This window comes from Carcharhinus amblyrhynchos, chromosome 6 (assembly GCF_965287045.1).
Source record: "Carcharhinus amblyrhynchos chromosome 6, sCarAmb.v2.hapA, whole genome shotgun sequence".
NCBI classification, from domain to species: domain Eukaryota; kingdom Metazoa; phylum Chordata; class Chondrichthyes; order Carcharhiniformes; family Carcharhinidae; genus Carcharhinus; species Carcharhinus amblyrhynchos.
In genome coordinates this window covers 75892366-75916375 of record NC_137329.1, presented here as the reverse complement: position 1 = coordinate 75916375, position 24010 = coordinate 75892366, and the positions used below count along the sequence as shown (strand labels likewise).

General features: G+C 44.2%; 1 protein-coding gene across 2 annotated transcripts in view; it reads right to left on the bottom strand.

Annotated features, from left to right (window-relative positions):
- The window catches only part of cntn1b (contactin 1b), a 683679-nt gene that overhangs the window by 592778 nt on the left and 66891 nt on the right, over window positions 1-24010 (bottom strand). For both annotated transcript variants that reach the window (XM_080190723.1, XM_080190722.1), the window contains exon 2: window positions 6942-7007. The gene's annotated coding sequence lies outside the window, so the exon portion shown is untranslated. The remainder of the gene's footprint in view (window positions 1-6941; window positions 7008-24010) is intronic.

The window sequence follows — 24010 nt, the reverse complement described above, 5'->3', positions numbered from 1 at the left end:
ACTCCAGCTGCGGCCTCACCAGTGCCCTGTAAGTTGCAGCAAGACCTCCCGGCCATTATATTCAATCCCCCTCGCTATAAAGGCCAGCATCCCGTTCGCCTTCCTGATCACCTGCTGCCCCTGCAGACTGGGTTTTTGCAACTCATGCACAAGGACCCCCAGGTCCCTTTGCACCGTAGCATGCTGCAACTTTTCACCCTTTAAATAGTAATCCCTCCTACTATTATTCCTGCCAAAGTGGATAACCTCACACTTGCGAACATTATACTCCATCTGCCATATCCTCGCCCACTCGCTTAGCCTACCTAGATCCCTCTGCAGACTTTCCACACCCTCCGCACAATTTGCTTTTCCACTTATCTATATCAAGGCTGAAATTGGGTTCCGGACAGACTCCAACGTGGAGTTTGCTAATTGGCAATAGTTTCCACACCAAGCCATAAAATTCCTTTATCACTCTGTCAAATTTCAAATCAGTCCAATTTCAATTCAGTCCTGACAGAATCGAATACCAAGATAAAATTAGCCAAGGCTTTGCACATAGCTGTAAATACATCTACATACATGTGCCATGACTAGAAATAGGTGTTAATAGTTGGTATGTGAGTTAATTGAGATACATGTGACAAGTGTAACACGTTTGGGCAGAACAGGTGACTTATAACCCACGTTTTGAAATTTTACAAAGAGGCTGTTGCTGTGCTGTGATAACATATACCTTTAAGGGGGCAATTCTTAAACTAAAGGGTGGCACAGTAGCATAGTGGTTAGCACTACTGCTTCACAGTTCCAGAGACCCGAGTTTGAATCTTGGCTCGGGTCACTGCCTCCGTGGAGTTTGCACGTTTTCCCTGTGTCTGCATGGGTTTCCTTTAGGTGTTCGGCTTTTCTCCCACAGTCCAAAGATGTGGGGGCTAGGTTGATTGGCCATTCTAAATTGCCCCTTAATGTCCCAGGATGCAAAGGTTAGAGAGATTCGAAGGTAAATATGTAGGGATATGGGGATAGGGCCTGGGTGGGATTGTGGTTAGGGCAGGCTTGATGGGCTGAATGGCCTCTTTCTGCACTGTAGGATTCTATGATTCTACTGTCAACCATTACGTCAGTGTGTAAGCAGAGATTACAGTCAGCCTTGTGCCCTTGTAGTTTCCCAGTGAACATTGTAGGTATATATTCTTCAAATAAAGAACCCATATTATTTATTCACTAGTCCTTGTATATGATTGGTCATTTACATCACAGGGAAGCAGTTTATAAAGTATAAGTATGTAAAAGCCAAGGAGGAGCTAACCTCCTTTTGGTAAGGTCACTCTCACTCTCATTCAATGACTCCAAAGTCCAACTGTGCCACCAAGAATGCTGGCTATTTACAAGACTCCAGACAGTCCCCAACAAAGACAAACTTTCCGGAATTCTTCAAAATATAATGAATAGAGTTGATGAGAGGGAGCCAGCGGATGTGATTTATATGGATTTTCAGAAAGCTTTTGACAAAGTCACACACAAGAGACTAGTGTGGGGGTACTGTATTGAGATGGGTAAGAAACTGGTTTGCAGACAGGAAACAAAAAATTGGAATCAGTGGGTCTTTTTCCAAATGGCAGGCAGTGCTTAATGGGGTACTGTAGGATCAGTGCTGGGATCCCAGATATTCACAATGTATATTAATGATTTAGATGAGGCAACTAAATGTAATATCTCCAAATTTGCAGATGTACTGTCACAGCTAGGTGTGACGGTGAGCTGAGGAGGATGCAGAAATAGAACACAGAACATTACAGCAAAGTACAGGCCCTTCGGCCCTCAATGTTGTGCCGAGCTATGTCCAATCCCAAGATCAAGCTATCCCCTCCCTATAATTCTGGAGTGCTCCATGTGCCTATTCAATAACCGTTTCAAAGTTCCTAAAGTGTCTGACTCCACTATCACAGCAGGCAGTCTATTCCACACCCCAACCACTCTGAGTGAAGAATCTACCTCGGACATCCCTCCTATATCTCCCACCATGAACCTTATAGTTACGCCCCCTAGTAACTGCTACATCCACCCGAGGAAATAGTCTCTGAACGTCCACTCTGTCTATCCCCCTCATCATCTTATAAACCTCTATTAAGTCGCCTCTCATCCTCCTCCTCTTTAAAGAGAAAAGCCCCAGCTCTCTCAACCTTTCCTCATAAGACCTACCTTCCAAACCAGGCAGCATCCTGGTAAATCTCCTCTGCACTCTCTCCAATGCTTCCACATCCTTCTCATAGTGAGGTGATCAGAACTGAACACAATATTCAAAATGTGGTCTCACCAACGTCCGGTATAGTTGCAGCATAACCCCACAGCACTTGAACTCAAACCCCCTGTTAATAAATGCTAACATACTATAAGCCTTCTTCACGGCTCTATCCACTTGATAATGAACCCCAAGATCTCTCTGTTCCTCCACACTCTTTAGAACCCTCTGTTGACCCTGTTATGCACATTCAAGTTTATCCTACCAAAATGAATCACCTCACACTCATCAGGGTTAAACTCCATCTGCCACTTTTTAGCCCAGCTCTGCATCCTATCAATGTCTCCTTGCAGCCTGCAAGAGCCCTCCACCTCATCCACTATTCCACCAAACTTGGCGTCGTCAGCAAATTTACTAACCCACCCTTCAGCCCCTTCTTCCAAGTCATTGATAAAAAAAATCACAAAAAGCAGAGGACTAAGCACTGACCCCTGTGGTACAACACTGGTAACTAGCCTCCAGTCTGAAAATTTTCCCTCCACCACCACCCTCTGTCTTCTATGATACAGCCCGTTACTTATCCAATTGGTCAAATTTCCTTCTATCCCACACCTCCTTATCTTCATGCGCCTACCATGGGGAGCCTTATCAAACGCCTTACTAAAATCCACGTATGTGACATCTGCTGCTCTACCTTCATCCACATACCTAGTTACCTTCTCAAAGGATTCAATCAAATTTGTGAGGCAGGTCTTACCCCTCACGAAACCATGCTATCTCGGATTAAACTGAATCTTTCCAAATGGTCATAAATCCTATCTCTCAGGACCCTTTCCATTAACTTACCAACCACCGAAGTAAGACTAACTGGCCTATAATTACCAGGGTCATTCCTATTTCCTTTCTTGAACAGAGGAAGGACATTTGCCACTCTCCAGTCCTCTGGCACTATCCCTGTGGACAGTGAGGACCTAAAGATCAAAGCTAAAGGCTCCACAATCTCATCCCTTGCCTCCCAAAGTATCCTAGGATGTATCCCATCTGGCCCAGAGGATTTATCCACCCTCAGGTTTTTCAAAATTGCTAATACATCTTCCCTCAGAACATCTACCTCCTCCATCCTATCAGCCTGTATCATGCACTCCTCCTCAAAAACATGGCCCCTCTCCTTAGTGAACACTGAAGAAAAGTATTCATTCAACGCTTCACCTATCTCTTCTGACTCCATGTACAAGTTCCCATTACTATCCTTGACTGGCCCTAATCTCACCCTGGTCATTCTTTTGTTTCTCACATAAGAGTAAAAAGCCTTGGGGTTTTCTTTTATCCAACGCCCCAGTGACTGCTCATGCCCCTCCTAAGCCCTTTCTTTATCCTTCAGTGTAACTTGGATAAGCTGTGAGTGGGCAAATGCATGGCAGATACAGTACAGTATGGATAAATACGAGATTATCCACTTTGGTAGCAAAAACAGGGAGATAGATCATTATCTGAATGGCTATGCCCTTGTACACCAGTTGCTGAAGGTAAGCATGCAGGTGCAAGAGGTGGTAAAGAAGCAAATGGTATGTTGGTCTTCATAGCGAGAGGATTCGAGTACAACAGCAGCTATGTCTTGCTACAATTATGATGTGGAGATGCTGGCATTGGACTGGAATCAAAACAGAAAGAAGTCTCACAAAACCAACTTAAAGTCCAACAGGTTTATTTGTAGCAAACGCCACAAGCTTTTGGAACAGGCTGTCCCTTCGTCAGGTTGGTGGACGTTCTGATCATAAACAGGGCACAAAGACACAAACTCAATTTACATGAATAATGATTGGAATGTGAGTCTTTACAGCTAATCAAGTCTTAAGGGTACAGACTATATGAGTGGAGAGAGCATTAAGCACAGGTTAAAAGGTTGCGTATTGTTTCCAGACAGGAAAGTTAGTGAGATTTTGCAAGTCGAGGCAAGTTGTGGGGATTACAGATAGTGTGACATGAACCCAAGATCCCAGTTGAGGCCGTCGTCATGTGTACGGAACTTGGCTATCAGTCTCTGCTCAGTGACTCTGCGCTGTCATGTGTCATGAAGGCTGCCTTGGAGGCTGCTGCAGGAAAGGATGTCCTGAGGTTTGGTACATTGGGGAAACCATGCAGATGCTGCAACAACAGATGAATGAACACTGCTTGACAATCACCAGGCAAGACTGTTCTCTTCCTGTTGGGGAACACTTCAGCGGTAAAGGGCATTCGGCCTCTGATCTTCGGGTAAGCGTTCTCCAAGGTGGCCTTCATGACACACGACAGCACAGAGTCGCTGAGCAGAGACTGATAGCCAAGATCCGCACGCATGACGACGGCTTCAGCTGGGATCTTGGGTTCATGTCACAGTATCTATAACCCCGCAACTTGCCTGGGCTTGCAAAATCTCACCAATTTTCTTGTCTGGAAACAATACACATGCTTTTAACCTGTGCTTAATGCTCTCTCCAGTCATATAGTCTGTACCTTTAAGACTTGATTAGCTGTAAAGACTCACATTCCAATCATTATTCATGTAAATTGAGTTTGTGTCTTTGTGCCCTGTTTGTGATCAGAACGCCCATCAACCTGACGAAGGGACAGCCTGTTCCAAAAGCTTTGTGGTGTTTGCTAAATAAACCTGTTGGACTTTCAGCTGGTGTTGTGAGACTTCTTTCTGTTGCTACAATTATAGAGAGACTTGGTGAGGCTACACCTGGAATATTGTTTGCAGTTTTGCTCTTACCTCCTTATTTGAGGAAGGATGTTCTTGCTATAGAAGTGCAGAGTGATTCCTAGGATGGAAGCTGACATATGAGGAGAGACTGAGTTGGTTAGGATTATTTTCACTGGAATGTGAACAATGAGGGGGAATCTCAGAAACCTATAAAATTGTAATAGGACTCAACAGGGTGGATGAGGGGAGGATGTTCCTGTTGATGTGCGTGTTCAGAACCAGGGGTCATTATCTAAGGTTACAGGGTAAACCTTTTAAGACAGTGGTAAGCAGAAATTTCTTCACCCAGGGAGTGGGATGCCTGTGGAATTTGCTACCACAGGAAACGGTTGAGGAGAAAACATTGTGCGTTTTCAAGAAGGCAAACTCTTTTAGGGGATGAAAGGGATAACAGGATATGGGGGGGTGGAGGGGGAAGGGGGCAGAGAGAAGGCAGGATCAAGCTACTGGGTTGGATGATCAGCCTAATTCCCTAGTGCTCTATTGGAACAAGCGGCATCAGCAGTACTAACCAATACCACTTACCCTCCCTCGCCCTTCCTCTGTGCTCAGAAAACAACAGTTTCAGCAGAAGAAGCCCTTAATTAGCCATTTACTTACCACTTAAAGGCCTTGTTTGGATAACGTGGGGTTATGGTAAAAGAGCAGAGAGGTGGGCCTGGGTAAGATGCTCTGTCGGAGACTTGATGCAGATTCAATGAGCCGAATGGCCTCCTTCTGCACTGTAGGGATCCTATGTGCAAGCTGGCCATCCAACATCTCCCCTTCCGCTAGTAAAATGCCAGTGGTAGCAGGCAGGTGACAGGCACAGTCCCATTTTAATGCCCTGACCTGCCCATCCACTCCTGGGGTTCAGGAAGAGCAGGGGTTAAAATTTCACACATGGTCCCCAATGCTCTCTACCACTAGGATATTGTCCTCATGTCTCAGGGTCTCTTGGAGACAAACTGATATGGATTGATTGCAATGGCTCATTAAGGAAATCGATTATCATTGCATCAGACCACAAAAGGATGGTTGAAGGGGTGAACTAATTAGATCTTGGGTCTTTCTTTGCCTAGCTATCTCTATATTCTATGCTCTCCACTCACAGTGCTACTGAAGAGAGTGCCAATCTCTAACCATTATTATGACTGCAACATAAGATTACTTTTGTTATATAATAGCAGGAGGGTGGCGGGAGTGTGGAGTTCCCATCCTGCCCACCATGGTAATCACAGCGGGCAGGGAGCAGACCACGCAAAGATCCATTCTCCTCAGTGGGATTTTCCAGTTTTGGGCGAGTGCGGCTAGAAAATCCCATCATCGATGTTTTGACCGGCAGAACCAATGAGGTAAAAGATGAAGAGGTATCATAGTGTGGATTTTGAACCGACTCGCGCAGATTTATTTCAGAGCTGTTGACAGATTGAAGTCCAACATGGAAGAGAGATAAAAACCCGTGAACATCTCTGGTGGTGTCACAGCATGTTATGTAACTAATCGCACAAAGATGGCATTGCTTTACATAACAAGTTTCAAAGGTGAAGAGAAAAAAAAATCAAGTCACAAAATGATAAGCTTGCCTCAAAGATTTTAGTCCTTTCTTTAAGAAGTAAGATGTGTAGGTTAGTAACACCAGAAAGGATTTGTTACATGCCATTGAAACCAAAATAGCATTACAAACTCAAAGAGAAAGCAGGCTTCCACTCAAACTCCTCTCCACACCGCATGCATTTTGCAGTTGGTAGTAGCGGGATATTTCCACGCCAACACAGTCATGTGATAAGTTGGCAAGATGCATAATTCGGTTCTGAAAAGACACTATAATTCCCTAGGTTTCCACAGCAGTTAGGCAAGCTACACTTTTTAAGATCATCTCTTTAGTGAACCTGAGTATATCGGGCATCATTTAATGAGTGAACAACAGCATGTCTTAGCGATTGTTGCGGACAAAGAGCCTGTTTCAGTGAAATTTAAATGACCAATTCTTACCGCAAACAGAGGAATCAATGGGAGAAAACTATTCAGAGCCTGAAGATTGGCACCACCCTCTGAAACCTGTGGGTGAAGGAAGAGAGTCAACAATTAGCAATAGATGGCAGCTGACCACAAGGACAAATAGGGGTCACACGGATGGACAAATAAACTACTGTCGTCAAACAAGATTTGAAGCAGCAATGAATTTAACAATGGTTAAGAGTCAGCTCACACACATTGACACAAGATGCAAGAGCAAACATTTCACACGATAACTTGGGAATGTTGACCGATTAATCGAAGTTTTCTTGCTGGTCTTTTAAAAGCTTCTGCATAGGCACAGATCTGATGAGTTAAAGTTTATTTGTTAGTGTCACAAGTAGGCTTACATTAACACTGCAATGGAGTTACTGTGAAAATCCCCTAGTTGCCATTCTCCGCATCTGTTGGATACATGGAGGTCAAATTTAGCATGGCCAACACACCTAACCAGCACGTCTTTCAGACTGTGGGAGGAAACCACAGCACCTGGAGGAAACCCACATAGGCATGGGGAGAACTTGCAGGCTCTGCACTGACAGTGACCCGAGGCTGGGTAAACCCTGGCCCCTGGCGCTGTGAGGCAGCAATGCTATCTACTGTGCCACCATGCTGCGCTGAGTTTGGGGAGTTGGTCTCTAAGGTTGATTTTGGTTATGTATATCAGTGTGCACTCAGCAAGAACAGGTGTTTTAACAGGCTTAGACAAAAAGGTCCTTTAACTTCACCCCAACAATATAATTCACCCCCAGCTTCTGAACCACGTAGTCAACTCAACCAATGCAGCATTTTGTCGTCTTAATAACAAGGTTCATAGCTCCTTGAAAGTGGAGTCACAGGTGAAGAAGGCATTTGGTATGCTTGGTTTCATTGGTCAGAACATTGAATACAGGAGTTGGAACGTCTTGTTAAAGTTGTTCAAGACATTGGTAAGGCTGCACTTGGGATACTGTGTACAGTTCTGGTCACCCTATTATAGAAAGGATATTATTAAACTAGAAAAAGTATGGAAAAGATTTACTAGGATGCTACCAGGACTTGATGGCTTGAGTTATAAGCAGAAGCTGGATAGAGTGGGACTGCTTTTCTCTGAAAAAGAGGATGCTTTGGGGTGATCTTATAGAGGTCTGTAAAATAATGAGGGGTATAAATCAATTAGATAGTCAATATCTTTTCCCAAAAGCGGTGGTGTCTAAAACCAGAGGGTATAGGTTTAAAGGTGAGAGGGGAGAGATACAATAAGGTCCAAAGGGACAATTTTTTCACACAGAGGCTGGTGAGTGTCTGGAACAAGCTGCCAGAGATAGTAGTAGAGGAGGGTACAATTTTGTTTTTTAAAAAGCATTTAGATAGTTACATGGGTAAGATGGGTATAGAGGGACATGGGCCAAACACAGGCTATTGGGACTAGCTTAATGGTTAAATAAAGGGGCAGCATTTTGGCAGAACCAACGGGATGAACGAGTACACTATCAAGGGCAGAAGTCTGAGTAGTGTTGAAGAGCAGAAGGATCTTGGGGTCCGGGTCCACAGGACTCTTAAATCGGCCTCGCAGGTGGAGGAGGTGGTCAAGAAGGCGTATGGTGTACTGGCCTTCATTAATCGAGGGATTGAGTTTAGGAGTCGGGAGGTAATGCTGCAACTTTATAAGACCCTTGTCAGGCCTCATTTAGAGTATTGTGCGCAGTTCTGGTTGCCTCACTATAGGAAAGATGTAGAAGCTATTGAGAGGGTACAGAGGAGATTTACAAGGATGTTGCCAGGACTGGGAGGCATGCCTTATGAAGTTAGGTTGAGGGAGCTGGGACTCTTTTCCCTGGAGAGACGAAGGTTGAGAGGCGACCTGATAGAAGTTTACAAAATGTTGAGAGGAATAGATAGGGTGGACTCTCAGAGGCTATTTCCCCGGGTTGAAATGGTCGCTACGAGAGGACACAGATTTAAGGTGCACGGAGGGAAGTTCAGAAGTGATGTTAGGGGTAAGTTTTTCACTCAGAGGGTGGTGAGTGAATGGAATCGGCTGCCGTCAGTGGTGGTGGAGACGAACTCGCTGGGGTCTTTTAAAAGACTTCTGGATGAGTATATGGGGTTTAATGAGATTGAGGGTTATAGATAGGTCTGTAGGTTGGTAGGTGTTGATGTGATCGGCGCAACTCGTGGGCCGAAGGGCCTGTTTGTGCTGTAGTGTTCTATGTTCTATGTTCATGGACAAGTTGAGCCAAAGGGTCCATTTCCATGCTGTAAATCTCTGTGACTCTAAGACAGCCATTGATGATTTGCAGATGGTTCCATGTTGTCAACCCAAATAGAAAATATGTCAAACCTGCCCAAATGTATTTCAGGCCATGTTGACACAAGCTCAATTTGAGCCAAGGTTGCAGAGTTGACTGAACAGTTTTCTAATCTATCACGTTACAGGATCTTGTGCACAGCGCCTACTTCTGGGCCCGTATTCTCCAAGATATATGTCTATATGATCCACATCCACCTGATTTTTACTTTCCTCATTACACTGAACACTAAATCATCTTCCTCAAACTCTAGTCATTATTCCTCAAATACAGATACAACTCTCACATGTTTGCATCCTCTGGTATCCTCAAGTTACCAGCAGTGAAAAAGAAAACAAAATGTCAAAGGATTTATAGCTACAATATTTATCTTCTTGCAGCTTTTACTTTTTATTCACTTGCCACACTAAGTGGGGCACTCAGTTGGTTATCCCATTCAGGAATGCAGTCACAGCATTGGTGGGGCAGGCTTTGATGGAGCAGCTTTTAATCTCCTGTAGGTCACTTTTACATGTTCTCTAAAATGAAGAGAATTATGATGCTTCAAACTGTGATTGACCAAAGGGGTTTTAATCCTGGGTAGGGCTCTGAGATTAATTTAAACCCAATCATTCAGTAACTGAAACACAGGAAGTGATCAAAACTAATACGATAGATGGACAGAAGCCATCTGCAGTAAGTTGTGGCATACAAGTTGACCTGGCATATAAAACTACTGCAGCGTTCTGGCCCCTAAAATTACGTTTTTGCACATACTCAGCATTTAAAAGCCAATCCCCTACTCCCCCTCCCCCCCGCCCACTCCTGCACCCATCCCCAGCTCCCCACCACCTTTTTTAGCCGTGACATGTTACACTTGTAATAGCAGTCAACATCAATTTCTCACCCCACTCTGGCACAGTGGTTAGCACTGCTGCCTCACATTGCCAAGAACCCGAGTTCGATTCCCAGCTTAGGTCACTGTCTATGCAGAGTCTGCACATCCTCCCACATCTGCGTGGGTTTCCTCTCGGTGCTCCGGTTTCCCCTCTCAGTCCGAAAGACGTGCTGGTTAGGTGCATTGGCCATGCTAAGTTCTCAGTCAGTGTGCCTGAACAGGTGCCGGAGTGTGGCGACTAGAGGATTTTCACAGTAACTTCATTGCAGTGTTAATGTAAGCCTACTTGTGGCACTAATAAATAAATAAAAATGTTTACATGCCGGTGCCTTACAACCAGGTGCAAAGATGCACGGGAGTTTAAGATGCGTCCACCCTTTGTGTTGGATGTCATTGACATTTTAAAATGACAAACCAAACCCAAGCCAGCGGTTTTACATTTGGCATACAAGTTAAACACCATTTCTAGAAGGATTTTTCAAAGCTTCAATGGTCAACTTATACACTGACATCTATGATAGATCCAGTGATCCAACTTGTTTACTGTTGGGGATCCCAGCTACTACAGACATGTTCAGTTGAAATAAAGCACGGTCAGAATAGATACTGATCAACACCAACGCTGCCAACTGAATAGTTTAAAAAATAATGAATATTGAGATCATATAAAACATGAAATCTTATGTTTTTTTTAATGAGAAAGGGAGCAGCTCTTTTCAGGAATGTAAAGGAGAAAGAGATTGCGATTGCAGTGTCACCATGGTGATGAATCAAAGCATGCACACCATATCTTTGAGCATCACAATGTACGCTGGAGGTTATGGTTGGTGCCTACCATCAGCCCACACCCAATTCAGCCTGTACATGATCATCGGCAGACTCAACCAACAGCAGAATCTAAATACAAAGCAGGTACAATGTACTCACATAAGTAAACCATCCCTTTTGCTATTCCCTTGTCAGAGAAGGGGGAGAGAATGAGTATTTTAATTGGAAACAGTCCCTGCATAATATAAGAACATAAGAAATAGGAGCAGGAGTAGGCCATCTAGCCCTTCGAGCCTGCCCCGCCATTCAATAAGATCATGGCTGATCTGAAGTGGATCAGTTCCACTTTCCTGCTTTCTCCCCATAACCCTTAATTCCCTTGTCTGTCAAAAACCTATCTACCCGTGACTTAAATATATTCAGCGAGGTAGCCTCCACCACTTCAACGGGCAGAGAATTCCAGAGATTCACCACCCTTTGAGTGAAGAAATTGCTCCTCAACTCCGTTCTAAACTGACCCCCTTTATCTTGAGGCTGTGCCCCCTAGTCCTACTATCCTTTCTGAGCGGGAAGAGTCTCTCCACCTCTATTCTATCCATCCCATTCATCATCTTATACGTCTCAATGAGATCTCCCCTCATTCTTCTAAACTCCAACGAGTACAAGCCTAGTTTATTCAGCCTCTCCTCATAGCTCAACCCCCTCAACTCCGGCATCAGCCTAGTAAACCTCCTCTGCACTCCCTCCAAGGCCAAAATATCCTTGCGTAAGTACGGCGCCCAAAACTGCACACAGTACTCTAGTTGCGGCCTCACCAATGCCCTATACAGCTGCAGCAAGACCTCCCTACTTTTATATTCAATCCCCCTCGCTATGAAGGCCAGCATCCCATTTGCCTTCCTGACCACCTGCTGCACCTGCAAGCTGGGTTTTTGTGACTGATGCACAAGGACCCCGAGGTCCCTCTGCACCGTCGCCTGCTGCAGTTTTTTGCCACGTAAGTAATAGTCCTTCCTACCATTATTCCTACCAAAGTGGACCACCTTGCACTTGCCAACATTAAATTCCATTTGCCAGTTCCTGGCCCATTCGCCCAGCCTATCTAGATCCTTCTGCAGACTCTCCACACCCTCCGCACAATTTGCCGTTCCACCAATCTTGGTGTCATCAGCAAATTTCGACACCATACACTCGGTTCCCTCCTCCAGATCATCTATATAAATGGTAAATAGCTGAGGCCCCAGCACCGATCCCTGGGGCACTCCACTAGTCGCCATCCGCCAATCCGAATAGCACCCATTGACCCCGACTCTCTGCCTCCTATTTGACAACCAATCCTCTATCCACGCTAACACCCTACCCCCAACTCCATGTCCCCTGACCTTCTGCAGTAACCTCTTGTGAGGTACCTTGTCAAACGCCTTCTGAAAATCAAGGAAGGCCACATCCACGGCTCTCCTCTATCCACCGCCCTAGACACATCCTCATAGAACTCCAGTAAATTTGTCAGACACAACTTCCCTTTAACGAAACCGTGCTGCGTCTGCTCTATCAAGCAATTCCCTTCAAGATGCCTCGCTATTTCCTCCTTGATGACGGATTCTAACATTTTACCTACAACAGACGTTATACTAACCGGCCTATAATTCCCTGCCTTTTGCCTGGCACCCTTCTTAAACAACGGCGTACATTAGCCGTTTTCCAATCTTCCGGCACTTCCCCGTCAACTACACTGTGTCAACTACACTGACCAGCAAAAAACTCCATCAACCATTGTTCAATTATTATAGATATGACTTTGTGTCAGCAAAAATCAGATACCTGATGGAATATTTTTCACCTGCTTGGATAAGTGAAATTGCAATCACATTCAAAAATTAAATCATTAACTAGGTTATAGCCAGGCACTTGTAGAGAAATTCAAGGTAATTGGGAAGAATCAGCATGGTTTAACGAAAGGGAAATCGCATTTAACCGATTTATTAGAGTTATTTGAAGGAGTAACATGCTGTGAATAAAGGAGAGCCTGTAGATGTGCTGCATTTAAATTTCCAGAAGGCATTTGTTAAAGGTGCCACATCAAAGGTTATTGCAGAAAATGAAAGTTCATGGTGTAGGGGATAACATATTGGCATGGAAAGAAGGTTGACTGGCAGAAAACAGAACAGGATGTGATGAGTGAAATCCCACTAGAGGGTCTGTGCTGGGGCCTCAACTTTTTACAAGTTATAACAATGGTTTAGACGATGAGAATGAAGTCATAGAAGCTAAATTTTCAGATGACACTAAAATAGGTAGGAAAGCATGTTATGAAGAGGACATGAGGAGATTGGAAAAAACTGGCAGATGGGGAAATGTGAAGTCATTCATTTTGGCAGGAAGAACAAAACAAGCAGAGTATAACTTAAATGGAGAACAACTGCAAAATTCTGAGATGCATAGGGATCTAGGTGTTTGAGTGCATCAGTCACAAAATGTTTAGATGCGGGTACACCAAATAATTAAGAAGGGTAATAGAATGTTATCCTTTATTATGAAAGAATTGAAATAAAAACAAAGATGTTGACCAGGATTCTAAGTGCTCAACGGGTAGGAAATGCCCATTTCTTCGCCCCCTCCCAGGGCAGCCCCAATCAACCTCCCACCCCAACCCAATGACCAGACCATACTCCCCATCCCCACGACCAGCTCCAATCAGCTTCTCCTTCCCTCTCCACCGACCCCACTTGCAGAATGGTAGCAGGTCCCCTCACACCCACCCACCCCCCCGACCTGTCGCCCTTCAATATGCCCCACCCTCTCAGCACTGACTGATGCCTAGTGGGGGCCTCAATGGCCTCTGTCCCCACCAGTGGGGTGAGGATGCTTGTTCCCCATTAGTGGGGAGCAGTTGTAGACCTTGCTGGTGGGAACTTGGCCAGGTTGGGGTTGGGGGATGATTATCATATGGAAGTGACAATCAGTTCGGCGCTAATTTCTGATGAGGATATGCTCCAAAAGAACATCTGAGAGACTCTCGACTGGCAATGTTGCGAAAGACCCCCCCCACCCCCCACTGATGAATCCCAGCCATTATGCTTCAGTTACACAGCACTTTGAGACTATATCTTGAATATTGTGTGTAGTTGATATGTGAAATGAGTGGGTTGTCTTCTGAGGAAAGGTTAGACAGACGGGGCTCATTTCCACTGGAGTTCAGAACTGTAAGGGGTGACGTGATTGAAGAATGCAAGACCTTGAATGGTCTCGTCAAGGTGGATGTGGAAATAATGTTTTTCTCTTGTGGGTGAGTTCAGAACTGGGAGACACGGTTTTAAAATGAGGGGTCACTCTCTTCGGAAAGAATTGAGGAGAAATGTTTTTTCTCAGAGTATTATGAAACCATGGAACTCTGCCTCAGAAGGTAGTGGGGGCATATTCACTGAATATTTTTAAGGCAGAGGTAGATGGAATCTAGTTAGGCAAAGGAATCAAAGGTTCTTAGGGGTAGATGGGAATTTGGAATTCAAAACACATCTGCCATGATCTTACTGAATGGCACAGCAGGCTCGAGGGGCTGAATAGCCTACTATGTACAATATCACCCAAGACAAAGCTTGATTGTCACTTCATCATTAGCCTGAACATTTATTCTGTCCACCGCAGGTGGTAGTGTGCACCATCCACAAGGTGCACTGCAATAACTCGCCGTGTCTTTGTTGGCAGCACCTCCACCATCCATAACAAGAGCAGTAGCTGCATTGGAACGCCATAATCTCCCAATTCTGCTCCCAAGTCACAGTGAACGCCGATTAGGAGATTTGGTGCTGTTTCCTAACTGAGTCAAAATTCTGGAACTCCTGACCCAACAATATTGTGGGGGCATTATTAGCATACAGGCTGCACACCACCCACTTTCACTGTCTCAAGGACAACTAGAGAGTGATAACTTGGACTGAGGCCTAGAGCCCAAGATTGAATAAAAAGAGTCTCACACACACACACACACACAACACTAAAATAGATGAGAAAGCACGCAGTGAAGAAGATATAAAGATTTTATAGACGGATATAGATACAAACTAGGAGAACGGGCCAACATTTGGCAGACGTAGTTTAAGATGGAAATGTGTGAGGTTATCCATTTTGGCAGAAGAAAAATAGAAAGGCAAATATTTAACCAAAAGGAAAGTAGATGCAAATTGCATCTGGGCAGAGGGATCTGGATGTCTATGTTAATGAATCACAGGAAGTCGGTATGCATGTGCAACAAGTAATAAAAAAAGGCAAATGGGATGTTGCCATTTATTGCAAAAGGACTGGAGTATTAAAGTGGAGAAGTTTTGTTGCAATTGTACGGAGCGTTGGAGTATTGAGTCCAGTTTGGTCTTCTTATTTGAGGAGGCAGTGGTCCTGAAATTGGAGGCAGTTCAGAGAAGGTTCACCAGATTGATTCTGGGGATGAAAGGGTTGACGTATGGGGAGAGCTTAAACAGTTTGGGCTTATACTCGGAGTTTAGGAGGAAGAAAGGCGACCTGATCGATGTATATAAAATTTTAAAAGGGATTGATAAAGTAAACATAGACCAAATGTTTCCTCTTATGGGGCATTCTACAAAAGGGGTCACAGGTATAGGTTGAGAGGAGGTAGATTTAACACTGAGATGAGGAGGAACTACTTCTTGCAGAGGGTGGTGAATTTGAGAAACTCGCTATCCCGTAGAACAGTGGAGTCTGAATTGTTGAATGGTTTCAAGAAGGAGGTGGATATATTTCTGATTAAAAAAGGGATAAAGGGCAGATGGGGAGCAGGTTGGGAGGTGGATTTGAGACCAGGGAAATATCAGCCATGACTTGATTGAATGGCAAGTAGGCTCAAAGGGCTGAAGTGTCTACTTCTGCTCTTCAATCTTATGTTCCTATGACACACAGATACACGTAATATCTTAAAATGGATAGAAAGATCATCTAAGCTTGTCACTCAGCTACACTGTTGTCGTATCTTGTGTCAATATCTGGTATGAACAAATAGATCTGAAACTAAAACAGGTTGCTCTATTTATCCAGTCTAATGGGTCATACGCTTCCAAACTAATTGTAGAAATTAGCGCCAGAAATTAAAGTTTAATTGTGTGTGTTTATGCAGAACCAATTTAATTTGGAGAAGCACATATAGGAAACACATCTTAACCACCTGCTGCCTCTGTATCAAGAGCAAGCAATGACAAGCACCAAGGCCCTCTCAGCTGTAAAACTGCTTTCCTATCATCTGAAAAGTTAACTTTGTGACGATACAATTCGTCTTAAAGAGGCTGATAGATGGTCTTCAGTAAAATTTAAGATCAGGCTAGAAAGGAATTAAAATTATAATTAAACTTAGTGAGGCTGCCATTATAACCACAAAATCCATGATAACTGAGGGGTTTTTTTCCACATTTAGTGTCACAAGCAGGCTTACATTAAAACTGCAATGAAGTTATTGTGAAAATTCCCTAGTCGCCACACTCTGGTGCTGTTCGGGTACATGGGGGAGAACTGGGGCTCACAGCTCATGTTATGTTGGATCCAGTGCGGAGTGAGACTGACAAGGGCCAGACTCAACAATCAGGTTGTTGGGCAAACTCCAACTCTATTGGCAGCACAATAATATGGTTATTAGCTGGCAGGAAACTATACAGGACTCCCAATCTGTTTGATACCTGGCCTGCATCAAATTTGTTAACTTCATCAGTTCTTGAAGGCTTTTGTTTGTTTATGAAATGTGGGCATCGCCACCAAAGCCATCCTGAGTTGCCTTCGCGAAGGTGGTGATGAGCCACCTGCTTGAATTGCTACTACCATGTGTTGTAGGTACACCCTCAGTGCTGACAGGAAGGAGTTCCGGGATTTTCACCCAGCAACAGTGAAGTGATGGCAAAGTCAGGATGGTGAGTGGCTTGGAAGGTAACTTTGCAAGTGGTAGCGTGTCTGCTGCCCTTGTCATTCTAAGTGCAGGGAAGTGTGCATTTGGAAGGTGCTCTTGAAGGAACCTTGGTGAGTTGCTGCAGTGGATGGTACACACTGCTGAAGGAGTGAATGCTTAAGGTAATGGCTGTGGAGCCGTTTAAATGTGCTGCTTTGTCCTAGATGGCATCTAGATTCTTAAGTGTTGTTGGAGTAGGAAAGCAGAGAGTATTCCATCACATTCCAGACTTGTGCTTTGTAGATGGTGGACAAAGCACGTAGGCCGGAGTCAGGAAGTCAGTTACCAACCTCTGACCTACTCCTGTAGGTAGAGTAATTTGGCTGGTTTAGTTAAGTTTCCGGTCAATGGTGACTCTCAAGATACTGAGGCAGGCAGTGGTTCAGGTCAAGGGGAGATGATTATTGCCCAGCACCTACGTGACACAAATGTTACTTATTGCTTGCTGAAAGAGGGAGGGAGAGAGAAATCAAATGGGTTTTCTCTTCTGCTGCAAACCAAAATCAGCTGGAGTTTACTACTCTCTGCCAACAGTCAACACCGGCTGAGAAGTACACAGATGCGGACGTTGGGCAAGAATTAATAATGCCTTCTGCAGTCAAATAACCTATTGATATTTACTGGAAAGTCTGCATGTAGAATGGCCAAAATGTCCCTGTGGTATGGAGCTTTTGCAGCACAGAAGCATGAATGCTGGTACCATGGTTTAAGGAGGCTTGATGTCTTAGAGGGTGGAGATTCTTCCTTCAGACCCTTCAGCAGTAAAAGGAGAACATAACAGGGGACACAGTGAATGAGCAGCAAAGAGAAATAGAGGCTGACAAACTAGTGGGAATCCCAATTTGGGCAACATCTGTTTCCAAGAGATCTCTGCAATGAAATCTGTACTTTATGCCCAGTTGCTGGAGTCAAGTGTCTCTCAATCCGTCTTTGCTGTCACTGTACTTTCCATTTTGTAACAAAAAAAGCATCACAAAATTCAACGAATATAGTTGCTATTCATTTTGGAAAACAAACTCAAGTGATGAAAGATGGTGCGTTACCGCCCTGAGCCAAGGACGTCATGAAGCAGCTGCAGTGGTTCACCAACGGCAATGCTGTTGACTGTCAAGGGGAGATGATTATTGCCTGGCACATATGTACACAAATGTTACTTATCAAGAGGGATGGTAGAAACAAAAATCAGCCAAAGTTTACTGCTGTTTGGTAACAACCAAGAAGTGAAAAGTACAGGGATGAAGTAGAATCCCTACAGTGCAGAAGGAGGCCATTTGGTCCATTGAGCCTGCACTGATAACAACCCCACTCACGCCCTACCCCACATATTTACCCTATTAGTCCCCCCGATACTAAGGGGCAATTTTGCATGACCAGTCAACCTAACCCACACATCTTTGGAGTAAAAGTGGAAATTAGAAAAGCAAACAAAGGATATGAAAATACATTAGCAAGTAAAATCAAAGAAAACCCAGGATGTTTGACCAATATGACAAGAGCAAGAGAACTCCTCAGGTAAAGATCGTGCCTATCAGAGATCTACATGGTAACTTGTGGAGTTGATTCAGAAGATGTTGACAGGGTTTTCAATGAGTACTTTAGTCTGTCTTCACTAAGCAGAGAGATGGTGCAGACATTCCCATTAGAGAGGGGCAATGTGAAATATTGGATACAATAAGCATAATGAGAGGAAGTACTAGAGGGGCTGGCATCCTTGAAGGTGGATAAATCACCAGGTCCAGGTGGATTGTATCCCAGGTTTGCAAGTGCTCTGATGAAGCATCATCCAGACTCAAAACATTAGTTCTATTTGCTCTCCTCAAATGTTGTTGAGATTTTACAGACTTTTCTGTTTTTATTTCAGATTCCAGCAGCCACTTTTATCTTTGTATCATAACATTGTTTGCTTTGTTTCTCTTCTGGCACCTAGTGGTGTACATGGAAACCATAGTTAGTTTTCCCTGGACCGTAAGTAGTCTCAACACCCGGTTAAAGTCCAACAGGTTTATTTGGTAGCATGAGCTTTTGGAGCACCGCTCCTTCATCAGCTGAGTGCAGGATTTGTTTCCCAAACAGGCAAACTCAATTACAAGATAATGGTTGGAATGCGAGTCTTAACAGGTAATCAAGGTAATGTGAGTGGAGGGAGGTTAAGCACAGGTTAAAGACGTATGAATTGTCTCCAGCCAGGACAGTCAGTGAGATTTTGCAAACCCAGGCAAGTCGTGGGGGGTTACAGATAGTGAGACATAAATCCAAGATCCCAGTTGACGCCGTCCTCATGTGTGCAGAACCTGGCTATCAGTTTCCCTGGAACAGGTTACTAGCCAGTTGCCAAAGGCTTTTGCCTTGAGGGTGCCACTCCATCTCTAGGTGGCTGACAAGGAGTCTCTCCTGCTCTTATTACCAGCCACTGGTATGATGAACCAATCTTGCAGGTTGATGTTCAATCGGTTTGGCCACTCTATGAACACATTTCTAATATTTCCTTGGCCATTGAATTTTGGGTTGGAACTGAACCCAGAGCTTTCTGGCTGAGAGATAGGGATGCTGCTCACTGCACTGCAAGACCTCTTCTGTATTGTGATATACCAGTCAATATTTAACTGTCATCTAATATCAATCTCTAGGGGAGGTGATGGCCTAGTGATGGGGAGGTGATGGCCTAGTGGTATTATCATTAGACTATTAATCCAGAAACTCAGCTAATGCACTGAGGACCCAGGTTTGAATCCCACCAAGGCAGATGGCGGAATTTGAATTCAATAAAAAACCTGGAATTAAGAATCTGCTGATGACCATGAAACCATTGCCAATTGTCAAAAAAAAACACCATCTGGTTTATTAATGTCCTTTTGGAAAAGAAATCTGCCGTCCTTACCCAGTCTGAGCTACATGCGACTCCGGAGCCACAACAATGTGGTTGACTCTTAACTGCCCTCCCAAGGGCAACTAGGGATGGGCAATAAATGCTGGCCAGCCAGCAATGCCCATGTCCCACAAATGAATAAAAGAAATTCTCAATGGCGACTTGCATTGCAACCCTTGAAACCTCACCCCATTTGTTAGTTATAAGATATATCTTTACCAGCATCACTTCATCTCTGGTTTCAACATATGCTCAGAAGCCACTGAAAATCTGTTGAGGGACGTTAACCCTGCCATAAAATTGGAGCCTTTTGACTCACTCTCAAAATTAGAATTAACCCAGCTATCCTGCTGCAATGATTATCCAAAACAAACAAGCCAGGAGCAAAATGTATCCCTGTTTAATCCAATGACACCATCCACATTTAATTAGAAAACTGCAATGCAGCAGTGCATAAATTAAAATTAAATTTTAAACGCAGCCTTCAAATCAGGTTTCATTACTGCAGTCCCCCTCGAGAAGTTATTCACCAACTATAATTTCAGAAACACAGCCTTCAGGGCAAGAGACTGCAGCAAACCCCAAAGATTACAACAAATGTGGGTCAGAATTCATTCAGCCAAATCAAAAGGGGTTGACAAAAATAATGCACACTGCAACAATATCATCATTTGCATCTCTGTAATTTAAAATTCCATTTTGAACAGGAGAGAAAAACCTTTTTTGATGTCAAAGTTCTTGAATAATAGATATTCCGAAGTTCGCTGGTGGCGAGGCAGCTGCTTTGAAAATCCTTCAGAGAACAGGAGGCATCTTAAAATAAAAGAATGATTCACGGATTCAAGCACTAACAGTGCATAACAAACAATGCGAGAATGATGTACCAAGTCGGACCAGAAGTTGGGAGAGTTAATCTCCAATTCTGACATGAGATCGCTGGTCTCAACCGGGGGACAGTCAAGATAGAGAAAGAGCTTGCATTTCTATTGTGTTTTTTACTTCAGGAGATTCCAAAGTGTTTTGGAACCAATCAAGCTTGTTGAAATCTGCAGTCACGGATTTGATTCACTAAATGTGACAACCAATTTCTGCGCAGCAAAGTCTTCCAGGCAGCAAGGTGATACTGACCACATTACCTGTTTGGTGACGTCAATTGTGAGATGAATATTGACCAAGACACCAGGCGACATCCCTGGAGTCTGTCTTTGAAACAACTGGGATGTTTGAAGTCCAAAGGGAAGGTGGAGGTCTCAGTTAACTGCTTCATCCAAAGGACAGCACCTTTATTGGCAGTACAGCACTCCCTGCATGCTGCATTAAAACATCAGCCGGGGATCAGTGCCGATCTAGGAGGAGCTGAAACTGAGGTAGCGAGCTGCAGGAGGGGGGAAGCAGCCATTTTCTGGGTGGGTCAGGTTGTGGAGCAATGGAGTGAAAGGCTGCAGCTGGAAGGCTGAGCTTAGGGCGGAGGTGGAATAGTTAAAGGGGGAGTGGGAGGGCTCCACTTTGAGGCTGGTAATTGCACAATTGCTGATTGGCTATAGGGAGAAGGTTAGAATGTGATAAGTGGAAGGATATAGTAATAGCAAGACAAGAAAAAGACCGCAGTCCATTTCGTTCAGGGCAATGCAGAGAACATCAATGCACCAGCTGCACCTTCATCCCATCCATAAAAGAAAATACATTTACATGGCAGATTATTCCAGAACCTCAAAAAGACTTTATAGCCAATAAAATACTTTTCTGATATAGTCATTGGTGTAATACTGAAACATGGCGACAAACGTGAGTAGATCACAGCAATGTGATAATGGCCAGATAACCTTTCTTGATTGAGGAATAAACATTGGCCCAGACATCAGGGAGAGCTTCCCAGCTCTTCAAATGGCGTCCTGGGTTTTTTAATTTTTCACCCGAGTAAGCTCAGTTTAACGTCTCTTCTGGAAGCTGCCAGCTCCAGCAGCACAGCACTCCCTGCACTGAACATGTCAGCCTGGATTAAGTGCTCAAGTGAAATGTAGGCCCGAGACCAAACTCAAGAGGTGAGCCAAGGCTAATATTAGTCCAGAACAGCATTTTAGGGGAGTGCTACAATTAGTCTTCACTGCCTGGGCTAGGGAAGGGGAGGGTGCAATCTGCCAGGCTCCCTGTTTCTACTGGTGCCTTGGGGTCCTTTAGAAAATGTGCTTGAGTGAATATCAGGTGGCTCTCGATGTCTTCCAGAGTTGAATAGCCTGTCTATACGTGAGCAACAAGTGTCACTTTTAAAAGTATCCAAAAGCTAATTGGCAAAAGAACCAAAGGCAACATGATGGAAACCATACACAGAGTTGGTATGATCTGGAACACCCAGTCTTGTAAGGGCAGGTAGACACAGATTCAATAATTGATTTTTCAATAAGACTTGGAAAGGGAAACATTTGCAGGATTTCAGGCTAAAGAGAAAAGGAACTCAATAACTCTTCCAGAGAGTCCGCACAGGCTGTTCGGACTGAATGGCATCTTCTGTGCTGGGGTCAGTCTATGAGCGCAGCGCTATCGCGTCTAGAATGCTGAATAAGAGATCAGAGGGGAAGAGCAGGTTGATGGAATTGGAGAAATTAAGGCAGTGAAACAGGAAGGGGGATGCGTGTCAAAAGGGCACATCATTTTAGAAAGCTGTAACTAATTGTTCTGACTGTTGAGCCGCAAATTGTAAATTCAGGCTTGGCTGAGCCTCAACAAATCACCAAGAATTAGAAATACCACGGACAAGGTGACAGCTGAAAGCTTCCAATTAAAATCCTGAATTCTTGCTCACATCAAAACAGATAAAATAGTACCCTCGTTTATGGATCTGGAAGGGAAAGGACTGGGGAAAGAGATAACCGAGTGGTGCAAATAATGAGCAGAGTTTGTTGAAAGAGGTGTACGAGTTACATTTATAAGTGGAAATTCAAGAGCTCCCCAGTTTTCTACTTTTTATACCTTATCACATAAAACAAAGCTGCTGTCCCTGGAAGGCAATTTTCTCCACCTCTTTCCCCGAATAGGTTGTCACGGGTGACAGCAGCTTTCACTAATTTTCTGTCTCAGCCCTTCATAGAACCGTAGAATCCCCACAGTGCAGAAGGAGGCCATTCAGTCCACTGGGTCTGCACCAACCACAATCTTACCCAGGCCCTAATCCCGTAACCCCACATATTTACCCTGCTAATCCCCCCACAGTTGGGCCAATTGGAATTGGTGAGCCAGAACGGGAACATTGGCAGATGATTCACCCACAAAGATGACCACAGATTGCTGAAGAACCGAATCTCACCAATGTCAACACGTGGGCACAATCTCCAGCAGCAGGTTGTTTGTCCTGGGTCCATGCGTCCCAGGCCTCACTCCAACCTGAGCTGAGCCTCAGGCAGCTGAGATTCCGTGATCTTTTCCTCCCATTCAACTCTTCGCCAAGCACTAACTTTACTCAGGCCTCATTAATCAAAAACATATATATTTATGATTTAACCCTGTTTGAACTTTTGCAGGTTTTCATGGGCAGTCTGTCGTGAGACCCAAAATGGAATGTTACATCTTACATCTTCAGACTCCACCTGTCCAAAATAATCAATCCTTCAAATGTTCAATTTGAACCCTTTGTCTTATTTCAGCTGAGCAGTATTCACTGCTTTTCTTTTGTCTCTATTCTTTAATTGGTTGTGTGGTACCGTGGCCCTTCACAGGTCTGGGAGTGGGCCAATCACAGCAGGGGCCGCAGGTCTGGGAGTGGGCCAATCACAGCAGGGGCCGCAGGTCTGGGAGTGGGCCAATCACAGCAGGGGCCGCAGGTCTGGGAGTGGGCCAATCACAGCAGGGGCCGCAGGTCTGGGAGTGGGCCGTCCCTCTGTTGGAGCCCAGGTGTTAGAGAATAAATTCACATTCATCATTCTGTTCGGAATATGGTTCATCTCACAATAAATTACTTTGTTTAGTTTTCACCTGCTAAGATGTTGTGTCTCGTGAGGCTATTGCAGGTGGTTTGCCGATATATTCTCAGTATTTGATTTATTATTGTCACATGTATTAGTTTACAGCAAAAGTATCATTTTTTTGTACATGATACAGATAAATCATACCACATATAGGGAAGGAAAGGAGAGAATGAGGAATGCAGTGTTACAGTCATAGCTAGGGTGCAGAGAAAGATCAACTTAATGCGAGGTAGGTGCGTTCAAAAGCCTGATGAACGCCTCTTCCCTTCTGCCTCGAGTAGGTTGGTAAATGACCTCAGATTTTTGTATCTTTTCGTGACAGAAAAAGGTGGAAGAAGAATGT